Consider the following 13,708-nt stretch of genomic DNA (forward strand, 5'->3'; position numbering starts at 1 on the left):
AAACATACTTATATCTCTCACTATCATCACTGCCCCCATAAAATGATGCCTATGCTTAAGGGTGAAATTGCACCCCCCCCAATCCTCAAAACAATATGCTGATGTCCTAAACCCCTCCCCCATATCACAAAATGTGACTTTATTTGGACATAGAGTCATTGCAGATTTAATTAGTTAAGATGAGATCAAACTTGGAGTTCCTATCGTGGCTCAGAGGTTAACGAACCCAACTAGTGTCCATGAGGACGCAGGTTTAATCCCTGGCCTCGCTCAGTGGGTTAAGGATCCTGTGTTGCTGTGAGCTGTGGTGTAGGCCAGTGGCTTTAACTCTGATTCAAACCCTAGCCTGGGAACCTCCCTAAACCGTAGGTGTGACCCTAAAGAGACAAAAAAAAAAAAAAAAGATGAGGTCATACTGGAGCAGAGTGGGTCCCAAATCCAACATGACTGGTGTCCTTATAAAAAAGAGAAATCAGGACACAGACATCGACACGCATGGAAAGAAGACAAGGTGAAGACACAGGAAGGAGATGAGCATCCACAAGCCTAGGAAAGGGGCCTGGACCAGACCATACCTCACAGCCCTCAGAAGAGTCAGTCCTGCCAGCACCTTGATCCCAGAGGTCCAGGCTCCAGAACTGTGAGACAGTGGTGGCTCATATTTCCAGCAAGACATGCCAGAGATTTAATTTATCTTTTAAAATTTTTTATTTAAAAAAAATTTCTTTAATTGTTTATATCCACACCCAGGACTCATGGAAGTTCCTGGGCCAGGAATTAAATCCCACACCACAGCTTTGTCAACCCCAGATACTTTAACCCACTGCACTGGGCTGGGGCTCAAACCTGAATCTCCACACCTGAGCCACTGCAGTCGGATTCTTAACCCCCTGTGCCACCGAGGAAACTCCTAATTTTATTTTTTTTTTGATTGAAGTATAGTTGATTTACAATGTTGTGTTAGTTTCAGGTATACAGCAAAGTGATTCAGATATGCATATATATATATATATATATATATATACATACACACGCATATATATATATATATATATATATATAGTGAGTATATATATTTGCTTTTTCATATTCTTTTCCCTTAGAGGTTATTACAGAATATTAAGTAGAGGTCCCTGTGCTACACAGTAGGTCCTTATGGGTTATCTATTTTATATCTAGTAGAGTGTATATGTTAATTCCAAACTCCTAATTTATCCCTCCCCTGCCCCACCTTGAGGAGAGATGTTTAGGGCCTGTCACCAGATGGCTGGGAGGGACAGATGTGGCCGACAGTGGGGGATCAGCCCAACATGGGATTGACTGTCTCCAACCAAGACACAAAAAAGTGCTCAACCCGCTGGTGAAGAAGAAGTCCCCTGGAGACCCCAGTTAGCAGGGCCACAGCCGTTCTCAGAAAGCCTGTGGGTTTGTGTGCCCATGGCTGTGAGGTCTGTGTCTGGGAGCAGGGCCCCCCCTCAGGCTGCACAAGGGGCAGGCATCAGCCCTTGGTGAGGGATGCTGGCAGGAACGCATGTGTACACATGTCCAAGGAGCCAGCACGGTCCCCAAAGAGTCTCAACAGGAAGGAAGTTCAATAAGCCCGAGCCCACAATCTCAGACGCCAAGGGAGGTTGGGCTTACACCTGGAAGATGATGGGAGCATTCATGGGGTAGGGGTGCTCAATCCTGACTCCACTCAGTGCAGGGAGGACAAACGAGAGGCCTCTCCCAAGAGGAGTGGAGACGAGGGCTAGGCTGGCGGGGGAGCCAAGACCCTCAGCAGGGAGGAAGATGAAAAGGGGCTGCCACACAAAGTGGGGGGAGCAGCAAGAGTTAAGGTGATCATTCTCTAGGGCGAAGAAGGTGGGAGAAAAGGGATTTTTGTAATGGAACTATTCTAACTGACTGCTGACACTACCTGTTCAGAGCCGCCAGGTAATTGCTCAGTCCTGCCATCGCATTTCATCTGTGGAGCTGGAGCGAGGGCAGCTGGTTGGAGTGGGGAGGGCGGGTTTAAGAACTGATGAGGGAACGCATTCCTTGCAGGCCTTAGGTTATTCTTGTTAAAAATGATGCCAGGAAAATCATAATTAAAATAGGAACATGGTGAATAACAAGGGCCCCTTTCCTTGAATGCGAAATATATTTTAACAGCTACCTTAGCTAAAGCACCCAACACATTCGACCTTCCAATAAGGGTAAGCAGAGTTTTCTATCAGAGTGAAATAGAATCTATAAATCAAATGTTTCATATCTAAAGTCCAAGCCGGCTCTAGTGAGTACAATTCCACTCTCCAATGGTCTTTTTTTTTTTTTTAACTGGCTGGTTATCACACTTCCTTGACTCCAGAACTCTATGGATACTGTTTCTTCATCTTTAATCTGTGAAACTACTTTCGAGAGCTATAGTCTTGGCTACTTGTGACATATTATCCAAGATACAGAAGACGGTCAGTAATAAATGCGCCTTTTGTGCGGATTCCATCAAGTGAGTATAGTTGAGATGGAATCCTTGGAGGGAGGTGGGGCCGGGGGAGGAGGAGGTAGCCTGGGCGTGGGCTGCAGAGAGATTCTGGAGAAGGCGGCAGACAGCAGGAAGCAGAGCCCAGGGTGAGCCCAGATGCATTTTGGAGAAGGGTTGATGCTGATTCAAGTACAATGAAAAATTTCCTTCCCCGTGCCTTTGTTCTCCCCCAGTCACTCCAAACTCAGTACCGCGGGTCCCACAACATCCTTCCCTGAGGGAAAGCTCAGGTCTCCAAGGAGACACGCCGTCTCTATAAACCAGGTATCTTTTCTGGGGTGCCGTTTGCTAACTAGAGGAGCGCTCAGAGCTGTTTGGCTGATGGAGAGCCTAGTCCTATTGAAAAGAGAAGCAAATGGTCCCTCAGCAGTTTGGTTCAGGGCACGATGCCTGTGCTTCCACGGTCACGGACACACTCCACAAAGCTTCCAGGGGCTCCCAACAACTCTCAAGTGACTCTTTGATCATCCTAATGGGCTCATTAGGGAGCGGCAGTAAGAGTCCCAGGGCGCCCGCAGTCAGCGCTGCTGGGGGGAGCAGGGTCTCCAGAGAACTCTGCAGCCTCCTGCTGAGCCAGCCCAGCACGGTTCCATGAGACCAGGTCTGGGCCTGCCCTTCCCTCCCTCTCACCCCTCCCTTGGCACTGCCTCTCAGGCCAAGGAAAATCTCAGTATTATAGAGATGAAGCCGTGCAAAGTTCAGTGCCCATTCCTATTTCTACAGCTTACCTCCTTCCTCTGCCGCCAGCCTTAGCATCCTCCTTAGGCTGGGATGTCTTCCGTCAGAGACGTCTTCAGGCTCACAGAGGCCTCTGGGAAAATGACCCTGGAAAACTAAAAGGTGACTGACGCTTCCACGCTCATTCAGGCGAGACTTGCAGTTTACCTCTGGCCAACTGCATACCCAGACTTCTGGCAGATACCACCAGCCCTCCCATCCACTGATGCCTTAGTCCCTGCTCCTCACCCCTGAATCCTATGAAAATCACCTGGGGAGGATTTGAAACGATACCTGCCAAGGCCCAGGCTCCACCCCCAGAGATCCTAATATGATTGGTCTGGGGTGAGGGCCAGCCCAGCAGACAGGTGTTCGAAAAGCTCCCCAGGTGATTCTCAGCTGCAACCAGGGCAGGCTCCCAGATCTCCCTCTAAGTCTTCTGGGGCAACCTTCACAAGGATAGAGGACTGCTCTGAGGGAAGGCCTGACAAAGGGGGTCTCACTTCTGGCTTGATTTCCTGAATAATTTCCCACAGGGTCAACTTAAATCTGGAATGAGGAGGTCACAGAGGTCATCCTCAATGTAGGACTAGAATGTAAACCACCCACCTGTTCAGATTGAGCAAATATCTGTTGAATGCCTGTCATGCACCCAAAGGATGCACTGCTGGGAAGCAAGGAGTGTGTGCTTCCCACACACTCTCCATTTATTTTCTTCTCCCTTCTGCCCCTTCTTATTTGGAAGCCTAGTCTTCCGTTTTGAATTCATTCCCCCCACCCCTCGCTCCCTCAACTTGTATCCATTACATTCACAAAGACTCATTTACTTATAAGTCTTACAGTTGATGCTCTTCAATAAATAGCTAAACTCCAACATACAGACTCCCAAGGTTCCTGTAACAGGGATCTGTTGTGTTAGCCTAAGGCTCTAACTAATGGTAACGGTGCAAGAAGCCCAAAGAAAAGACATTTTCTACTCTCTCTGCTCTACCCCTTCAAGTGTTAAATTTTACCAAGTTGGCAGGAAAAGTCTAATCATGAAATTCCCCGACCACATGTCATAATTCTTACAAATGCCTGAAACCTTAAGAGGACAGGGAGGAAAACCCTGCTGCTGTTCACGTTCTCCCAACAGAGCCTAAAAGACCAAAGATCTAGGACCACAAGAATAAGGGGCCCTCTTGGCTCCTTGGTCCCTCCGCCTCTGATCTTCTGCTCTGCCTTCAGCTGACTCTCACCATTGTTCCCGATTTCAATTATGTCTACAGCTGCCTTCCCCGCTAGACTAGAGTAGAACCACCACCTGTCTTCCCACCCCCCAACAGAGACCAGACTTAATAAGCGTTCACAGGTACTGGGCACTCCCTCTGTGCCACACGCTGTCCTCGATGCTTCCCACACATGATCTCATTCCGTCGCCAACCTTGTGGGTTCAGTACTTTCACTATCCCCTTATACCGGGGAGAAACTGGAACACAGAGTTTAAGCAACTTGCTCACATGCACACAGGACCCGGAGGAAGATGCAGTTTCACATCCAGACCATCCTGCTGCAGAGTCTCCTCTCTTAACCGCTACCGAATGATGCTGGGACTTGAACAGATCAACACAGTTGTTTCCAAGGTCTTTATTCAGTAGAGGCGGCTGTAACACCTAACAGATACATGACCTTGAGAAAATTACTAAGCCTCTCTAAGCCTCAATTTCCTCCTAGAAAATGAGAGCAAAAGTAACACAAAGCTCATGGGGTTAGTGTGATGATGAAATCCGATAACGTATGTAAGGTGCTTAGCACGGGGCCCGGCATTTTGCATTTACTTTCAAAGCCAGATGCTGCTGCTTGCTGTTTGGTACCTGGGCCTCTGTTCTTAGAAATGTCTCTGGTTACTCCCCAATCCAAGTGGTATGGCCTCTCCCTAGAAGCAAAGTGGGCAGTAGCCACCAATTTTTTGTACCTTTATTTAGATATTATCACCCATTCACCCATCTAAAGTATACAAGCCAATGGTCTTTAGAATATTCACAGAGTTGTACAATGATCATCACAATCCAATTTAAAGCCAATTTAGAATTTAGAAGCAATTGAGAAGCAAACAGAATCAGTTCTGGGGGATTCGTTCATCACCCAAAAGTGAAATTCTGGAACCGTTGTCAGTCACTCTCCATTTCCCCCACAGCCCCTGGCAGCCACTGATCTATTTTCTCTACATGCTGGACGTTTTGTATAAACAGGATCATGCAAGAGTCTGTGTTTTTTGCGAATGATTTCGTTTACGTAAAGTTTTTAAAGTTCAGGCTCAGGATGGATCAATACTTCATTTCTTTTTACCGACAAAGGATAGCCCACTCTATGTATGGACCACACTTTATTTGTCCTTCATTATTTGATGGATGTTTGGGTTGTTTCTACTTTTTTGGCTATTATGAACAATGCTGCTGTGAACACTGGTGTACAGGCTTTGTATTGCAATGTATGGCCATGAACATACGTTTTCACTTCTCTTAGGTACGTACATACTCAGGAATGGAATTGCCGGGTCCTATGGTAACTCTACGTTTAACCTACTGAGGAACTGCCAGACTGTTTTTCCAAAGTGAATAGCCACCATTCTTGCACCTGGTTCGAAGGGACCCGAAATAAGTCACTTAACCTCACTGAGCTTGAATGTCCTTATCTGCAAAGTGAGGACATTATCTCCCAGAGGAGATATTGTAAGTACAAGGCCATCACTGCCTGACACCCACTTGGTACTTAACAAAGGGCAGCACCTCTCGTCACCGGTAAATGGTCACCTGCCTGTTCCTCCCTCTCAGTTTGGGTTCAAAACGGAAGCTTGTGCCATGGAAGGTTCAAGTGCTGCCTCGTGGGGGTGTCAGGTGGAGAAAATGAGACTCCAAAGTCGGAGTTCCCGTCGTGATTCAGCAGAAATGAATCTGACTAGCATCCATGAGGATGCAGGTTGGATCCCTGGCCTCCCTCAGTGGGTTAAGGATCTGGCCTTGCTGTGGCTGTGGCGTCGGCCAGAGGCTACAGCTTCGATTTGACCCCTAGTTGGGGAACCTCCATCTGCTGCAAGTGCAGCCCTAAAAAAGATTAAAAAAAAAAGAAGAAAAAGAATGCAAAGTCATTCCACCTCCGTGGATCATGTCCCGGGTCTCTCAAATAAGAACACAACAACAAAAAAAACAAATAGACAACTCTCAAGTATGTGTACATTCTCTTGGCTTCTATAAACTTGGACTTTTGCCCAGAAACCACAACAAGTAAAGAAGAAATCAATAACCCAGGTTTTATATGCTAATGTAATTTGGTGAAAAATGTACTGCCATGAGCTCGGTTAGAACAACATTCTCCAGACGGCCGGAGTTTCTTACAGGCCGCAGCTCCAGAAGGACCTACACAAATGAGATTGAGCAAAACCCGCCGTCCACGTGGGTCTCAGCCACCTTAAGGAGTTTGAGTCCTGGTCCCATCCTGCTCAAGGCTTGATTAGCATTTCTGCTTCTGGCAGAAAAGCCTGACAGTCCATCCGTCCCAAATAACAATAAGATAGCTCCGCAAAGAGAAACTTCACTCTTAGAGGAGCTGTTGTTATTCAGGGTAAAAAATATCCCTTGGGCTATTCATTCCACTGGGCAGATTCATTCCACTGTAGGAGGTGGTTTCACAGTTACTTTGCAAAACCTGGGGGAGAAAAATGGGAAAAAAGGAAAAGGAAAACCAGAAAAAGTTGTGTGTGCACTATTTCACGCTGTGAGGAGTGGATCTGCTTTGGGGATAACAGGCAGGATGTTTGGAGAGACCGTTCCTCGAATCAGAGAAAACAGAAGGAGTTCTATCTTTAGCTGCAAAGGTAGGAAGAGGACAGACTGGACGATTCTGCACAAGTGAGGCTGTGCATTGCTGCTGGCTCTGCGAGGCGTTGCGGGTCCCACAGGAGAGGAAGACACCCCGACCCAGGGTTTCTTCCATCAGCTCTAGCTTCTGGCTCCTTCCACAGTAATGCCAATTATGGGGTAAGAAAAACTATCCTTTTTCTAAAGACATTAATCAAACCTATCAAAAAAGTACAGAAAAAAAAAAGAATGAAAGATGAAGTTTCAACTAGGGATTGCGATGAAAGGTTTAAGAGAAAAAAATATTTAGGATTTGCTTACTATTAGCCATGGGAAGGTTAAGAGGAAACATGCTAATTGACTAAAAGCCAATTGGGATGTTCCTTATGTGCTTGATACACCCACACACACCCACACACACACATCTAAACTGAATACCAGAGCCTAGTTCTAAGCACCCACTTGTCACTGAGTAAAAATACATGTCAGATAAGTATACCAACAGGTCTCAGATGTAATTTTTTTTTTTTTTTTGCCTTTTTAGGGCCACACCTGTGGCATATGGAGGTTCCCAGGCTAGGGGTCCAATTGGAGCTGCAGCCGCCGGCCTACACCACAGCCACAACAACATGGGATCTGAGCTGCATCTGCAACCTACACCATAGCTCATGGCAATGCTGGATCCTTAACCCACTGAGAGAGGCCAGGGATCAAACCTGAGTCTTCATGGATGCTAGTCAGGTTCGTTAACCACCAAGCCATGACAGGAACTCCCTCAGATGTAATATAACTTGTTGTGAGGCTGCATTTTATGTGAAGCAGGTGGGGCATAGAGCATTTCAGTTATAAATGACCTCCTTATAGGAGTGGGTACCTGAGAGACCTGGACCCCAGCAAACACCACCAGAGGGGGTGGAGGAAGGACATGGAGTGTCTGATCTTGGAGCCAGAGAATAAGTACCGTGGCCTTATTGGGTGAAACTGGGGCATGGTGGGGAGATGGATTTTTTTTTTTTCCCTGAAATATTGCAACTCTGGATCAAAAGAAAACAAAGCCAAATTTAGTTTCTAAATATAAAATGCCCTCTAAGGTCTCCAGGGCTTTGTCTAGGTTGTTCCCTGTGCCCTACCCCAGGCCAGCCAACCACTCACCCTGCCGTGCCTGCACAGAGGCCACTTCCTGCAGCTAGCGTCCCCCAGCTCCCCAGGCTGAGTGATGTGACCTGGTACTTGTGCAGCTCCCTATAATCACCTCCTCAGAGAACCTGCTTGTCTCCTTCTCCACCTCCCTGGCTGGACTGCAAGTTCCTAGAAGATGCAGAAAAGCTGCATCTGTTCACAGGGTATCAGGGGGCCAATACAAAGTGTGGCACATATAAGGCTCAGTAACTTCAAGGAGGTCTGGCAGAGGGGAAGAGATGGAGCTTCTGAACCCAGAAATGAGGCAAACCCTGAAACTGCCCACCAGCCACAGTCAATCAGGTCAGGCACCGGGGGTGGGAGGCCCTAGAGAGAAAGTCCTGGAGGAAAACTTTCAAGGACAAGATTCACCCTCCTTGCCAATGAATGCCAGTTCGTCTTCCTTTTCAGAATCTGTGACTTCTTCTTACTGTGTCTTAGAGCAAAGAAGCCCCTTGACTGTCACATTTGAAAAATCAAAAGCTAGGAGTTTCCTGGTGGCTCAGTGGGTTAAGGATCTGTCATTGTTACTGCTGTGACACAGGTTCAATCCCAGTCCTGGGTTTGATTCCTGGCCCAAGAATCTGCATGCTACAGGCATGACCCCCCCCCAAAATTAATTTTTTTTTTTAAGTCCAAAGCCGGAATTCCCATGGTGGCTCAGTGGTTAACGAATCTGACTAGGAACCATGAGGTTGTAGGTTCGATCCCTAGCCTCGCTCAGTGGGTTAAGGATCTGGCGTTGCCATGAGCTGTGGCGTGGGTCGAAGACATGACTCAGATCATGCATTGCTGTGGCTGTGGCATAGGCCGGGGACTACAGCTCTGATTATACTCCTACCCTGGGAACCTCCACATGCTGCAGGTGTGGCCCTAGAAAAGACAGAAAGACAAAAAAAAAAAAAAAAAAAAAAAGCCAAAAGCCCTTTGCAACTGTATCATTATTAAATGAGGAGCACAGGTCCTGAATACAGATTAATAAAACAAAGTAAAGGGATCTGAGTTCAAATCCTGACTCTGCTACCAGCTACCAAAGAGGTAAATCACTTAATAGTGACAAGAGCTATGTTGCAGAATTGTGAGGAACAGATTAAATAATGAAAGGCATATACTTGGCACTGTACTGAGTCATGCTTGCTAGTGATGGATGTGTGACGACACGTTTGAGCAACATTTAGAGGTATGTTTACTAAATGCATTCCTGTTACATCAAGCACTATAAAGATAACTAAGTGATGCTTCCTGCCCTCAGGCAGGTCATAGTGCACTGAATCCAACAGACCCATGACCCACTGCAGCACAGAGAGATTAAGACCAAGGTTCCCACATGGCAGAAGGGGTACAAAAATACAAAAAATGATGCCCAGACACTCCACTTTCCAGTAGCTCACATTTCAGGAGAAGGAGGAAAAGCCCATTTTTTTTTTTTACTGTTGTGCCCTCTCTATACCACCATGTAAGGTAAGTAAAGGAAAATAATTATACTATAATCATCAGATGGTATTTCAGGCCACCATAACAAAGTACCATAGATTGGATGGCCTGTAAACAACAGAAATCTATTTCTTACAGTTCCGGAGGCTGGGAAGTCTAAGATCAAGGTGCCAACAGATTCGGGATCTGGTGAGGACCCACTTTCTGGTTCGCAGATGGCTGCCTTTTGGCCGTGCCTCACATAGCAGAGGGATGAGGGGTCATTCTGGGATGTCTTGTAGAAGAGCCTTAACCCAATGGATGAGGCTCCACCCTCACGACCTCATCCCTCCCTGAGGCCCCGCCTCCAAATACCATCACCCTGGGGGGTAGGGTTTCAACCTGTGCATATGGAGGAGACGCAAATATTCAACTCATAGCCGATGGTAAACAGGGGGCTTCCTAGTAAGGACGCATTGAGAATTTTTATCAAAAAAAAAAAAAAAAAGGTTAAAAAAAGTAAGTTCAAGAATTGTATTAAGAGTGTCGTCCCATGGGTCACACTGAGCAGAAAACCTGGACAAATGAAGGCCAGGGAGCTATCTGTCAGCAAGGGAAGGAAATGCTAACAGGCTTTCTTCTGTTTTTTTTTTCCTTTATCACTCTTCTTTCAAAAAAAAAAAAAAAAAAACTGCCTGTTGCAAAAACTCTTCCACACCCTGACAGGGAAAAAATTATGTGTGAAAGAAACAAAATTACTTGTTAATATTCCCTCCGCATTCGCCCTGTCACCCACACACCCAAAAGACTAATCCTGGTAACCACAGGGTCCCCTGTTGAATGCATAGGGTCAGGGTGCTCAGATATGAGTTTGGAAGAAATAAATTACTCTGCATAAGAAAGGAAGGACTATTGAGGGGGTCTTGAGGAAAGTTCCCAACCTACAATCCTCTTCACGGGTACATACCCAGTGTCTGCTTCTTATTAGGCACTGACTCAGTGATGGTCACACCTGCTCCTCCACATAGGTCACAATACACTAGGCATCACGGCCGTGTTTTGTTTCTCAAATGAGGAAGCATGCTTGGGAGCTAAAATTATCACCTGTAAAGGCAATGATGGAAATTCGCATTTAGGGTGACAGGAGGCTGAGCACAGAGCTCAGCAGAAATGGGAAAGATGACCCATACGTTTTGATGAAGAATGGGGAGAATGCAAAAAGCTGGGAAGGCCAGGTACCTGGGGAACAGCAGAAGAGCAAGAGCTGAGCAAAGGCCCGGCAGAGGAAGAAAGGAGATTTCTGGAAGAACCAGGGTGCAGGCAGGTCTGGGCCTCACCGAACTTGGGTAAGGGAATGGGAGGATGGGAGCTTCCACGCTGGTTTGGCTCCAGGCTCACTTGGACCTTCGTTGACACGCTAGACCTTAGTTGGACACATCACCAAACCTCCTCGAGTTCTGTTGTTTTCTCACCCGCAAAACAGACAGCATTGCCTTCATGGCCATGGTGAGTTAATATCCTTGAAAGTGGCCTGGACACTGCACAGGGGCCTCGGGAGCATGGCCTGGAATGAACCTTCCCAGGTGTTTCTCGACCATCACCTCCAATCTGAGGCCCACCCCCTCCGGGGAGGCGTATGTCTCAGGCCTTGTTTGCACAGGGTGCAACGATATCATCTCTGTCCTTAGAATCCTCTCAGAATTGAACTTGAACCCATTTATTTCCTTTCCTAGATGAGGGAGATGCTGGGTGGAGCGGAGACCCAGCACTTACACCACAGAACAAAGTGTCAAGTTACAACTGTTCTAGCCCTGGTTGTGTGAAGTCATGGTCTCCTTTAGGTTGAGTTTCTTTATCCTTAATTGAGAGGGTTGGAGCTAATGATCTTTAAGGCCCAAAGTGCTATGGTGCCTTGGAAGACCCCTCCTGAGGCTGGTCTGCCAGCTCAGTGTTCCAGCACTTTCTCTCGCCCAATTAGCAGCGTTTATCCAACTTTTTTGTCAGGTGTGTGCTTCTATTCCAGGCATTCTCAGCCAATTCTGCAAATCAGACTTCTTGGAAGACTCAAATGTTTCAACGATCTTCAAACATATGACATCAAAAGTGCCATTTTCCCTTCATCCACCAACTTTGTCCTTTTATCAAAAAAAAAAAAAGGAGGTACTGAATCCATCTGGCACGATTTGCCTTGAATAAAAGCCCATCTGCTTATTATTTCTAATTTCATTGTCCTCTAGAATATTTACAGAAGTTTCTTTCAATATTTATTGCACTGCTTCTAATTACTGATCGGGACCATCCACGCAGACTCGGTAGGGTACTGTGCGAGGATGGAGGTGTCTTTCTCCTTTTCATCTCCCCAAGTCTTTACTCTGGAGGCAGTGTAGCCCTTGGCCATCATTACACCACCCTAGTGTAACGCTGCAGAGGCGGATTCTGACAATCAGCCCCTTTATCACGAGTCTCCCCGGGGGCTTGCGAAGGTGCCTCTGATGAATTTTTGCCTGCCTCGACACTATTATTGTCATAGGAAGGATGGAGATAATTACCTGGTTTATTATCCTGAGGCTGGCTTCATCCAGCCCCTGATCACTGGAAACAGAAGGCTTAGCTCTGTCTTCAGGTGTCTCGAAGAGATGGGTAAAAGATTCACATGTCCCAAATTACAGTTCTCTGATAGGCAAGGATGATCTCTGCACTGGAAATAGTTCCAACCAGCCCCTTTTCAAAACATCCCCTAAAAATCCAAAATGCTAGAATATTTCAAATTAACATTCTTTCCCCCAAATGAGCTCCCATTTCTGATTTCCCCAGTTCCGTTATGAGGCTTGACTTTTCTCATCTCATAGCACTACCACTCCCCCAAATCAAGCACCTCTTACTTCTTCTTTGTATCATCTTAATGCCTTTTCCATCAGTCCCTAGCTTCCCATTCCCCTTCCACTGTCTAATCTCAGCCCCACATGCACCGTCCCCACTCCTTCAGTCTCTCCCACCAACCCCACCCACCGCCCCACATAGGACTTCAGAATAATTCACGTAACAATAATGATTCTCTCACTCTTCAACCCCAAAACACACACACTTGAATACCCTTTGCCTTCAGGATTCCATGCCCTCACTGACAGCAGAGTCTGCACAGTCAGGCTCACGGCCCCCAGCCGGCTGTGGCTCCCACCTGCCCTTCCAGCCCCACAGGGGAGTGCAGAGCTCTGTGTGCTCAGCTCTTCTCACACAGTGACTTCCCAAGCATGTGAAAAAGCTGAAAAAGGAAAGAGTCAGACCCCAAGGAGAATTCCTACTGAAGACGCCTAAGGATTAAAAGTGAACTTTACACTTTTTTACGGGGCACGTCATGATCCCCTCAAATCTGATACTCACCCCCAGATCCAGGGAAAATACTCCCACGGAGTCATCCATGAGACAGGCCACAGCTCTCCTTCAATGATCCCGAAGGAAGTTTGATTGAGGAAGGAAAGAAGAGAAAGGAGAAAGAAGAAAGGAAGGAAGGAAGGAAGGAGAGGAAGGAAGAGAAACAAAGTAAGAAAGAAGGAAAGAAGGAAGGAAGGAAAGAAGGAAGGAAGGAAGGAAGGAAGGAAGGAAGGAAGAGGAGGGGAAAATAAAATAGGCCTTAAATAGGAAGGGCAGTGGGCATAGGCCAAAAATATGCACTTTGGAATCAAGTAGAACTGGATTCAAATCTCAGCTCAGTAACTTGGGCACATCACTTAGCCTCCCTGAGACTACATCCATATCAGTGGACAGGGTGAACATCCACCTGGCAAGGTCAGTATGACAATTAGTCAACATTCGTAGGGTCCTGGCCCAGTTCTTGGCACTCAGCATCCCTTTTGTGGCTGTATTGCTCCACTACCACATCCGGCCCCAGCAGGTGCCACCGCAAGGGTGCTCTTGAGGTGGGTTCACTCTACAAGCCTCCTGTCTGCCCTCTAACTGGGCAGGAAGTTACAGTGGGAGCCTGTGATCTGGCCAATGATTACAGCTTTGCCTCGCAGGTCACAGGTCAGCATATGCTGTC

At 46.9% G+C, this 13,708-nt stretch overlaps 2 long non-coding RNA genes across 2 annotated transcripts in view; both read right to left on the reverse strand.

Annotated features, from left to right (window-relative positions):
* The window catches only part of LOC110255515, a 28,837-nt gene extending 22,634 nt beyond the window's left edge, over positions 1-6,203 (reverse strand). Inside the window, exon 1 of the long non-coding RNA XR_002335938.1 lies at positions 3,253-6,203. This is a non-coding gene — a long non-coding RNA (uncharacterized LOC110255515). The remainder of the gene's footprint in view (positions 1-3,252) is intronic.
* Positions 6,307-13,181, reverse strand: LOC106507874. The gene is made up of 3 exons (XR_002335939.1): positions 12,219-13,181; positions 10,637-10,773; positions 6,307-6,925 (listed from the first exon to the last, which is right to left on the reverse strand). It is a non-coding gene; the product is annotated as an uncharacterized LOC106507874 (long non-coding RNA).

The sequence above is a fragment of the Sus scrofa genome, chromosome 9, assembly GCF_000003025.6.
Source record: "Sus scrofa isolate TJ Tabasco breed Duroc chromosome 9, Sscrofa11.1, whole genome shotgun sequence".
Lineage (NCBI taxonomy): Eukaryota > Metazoa > Chordata > Mammalia > Artiodactyla > Suidae > Sus > Sus scrofa.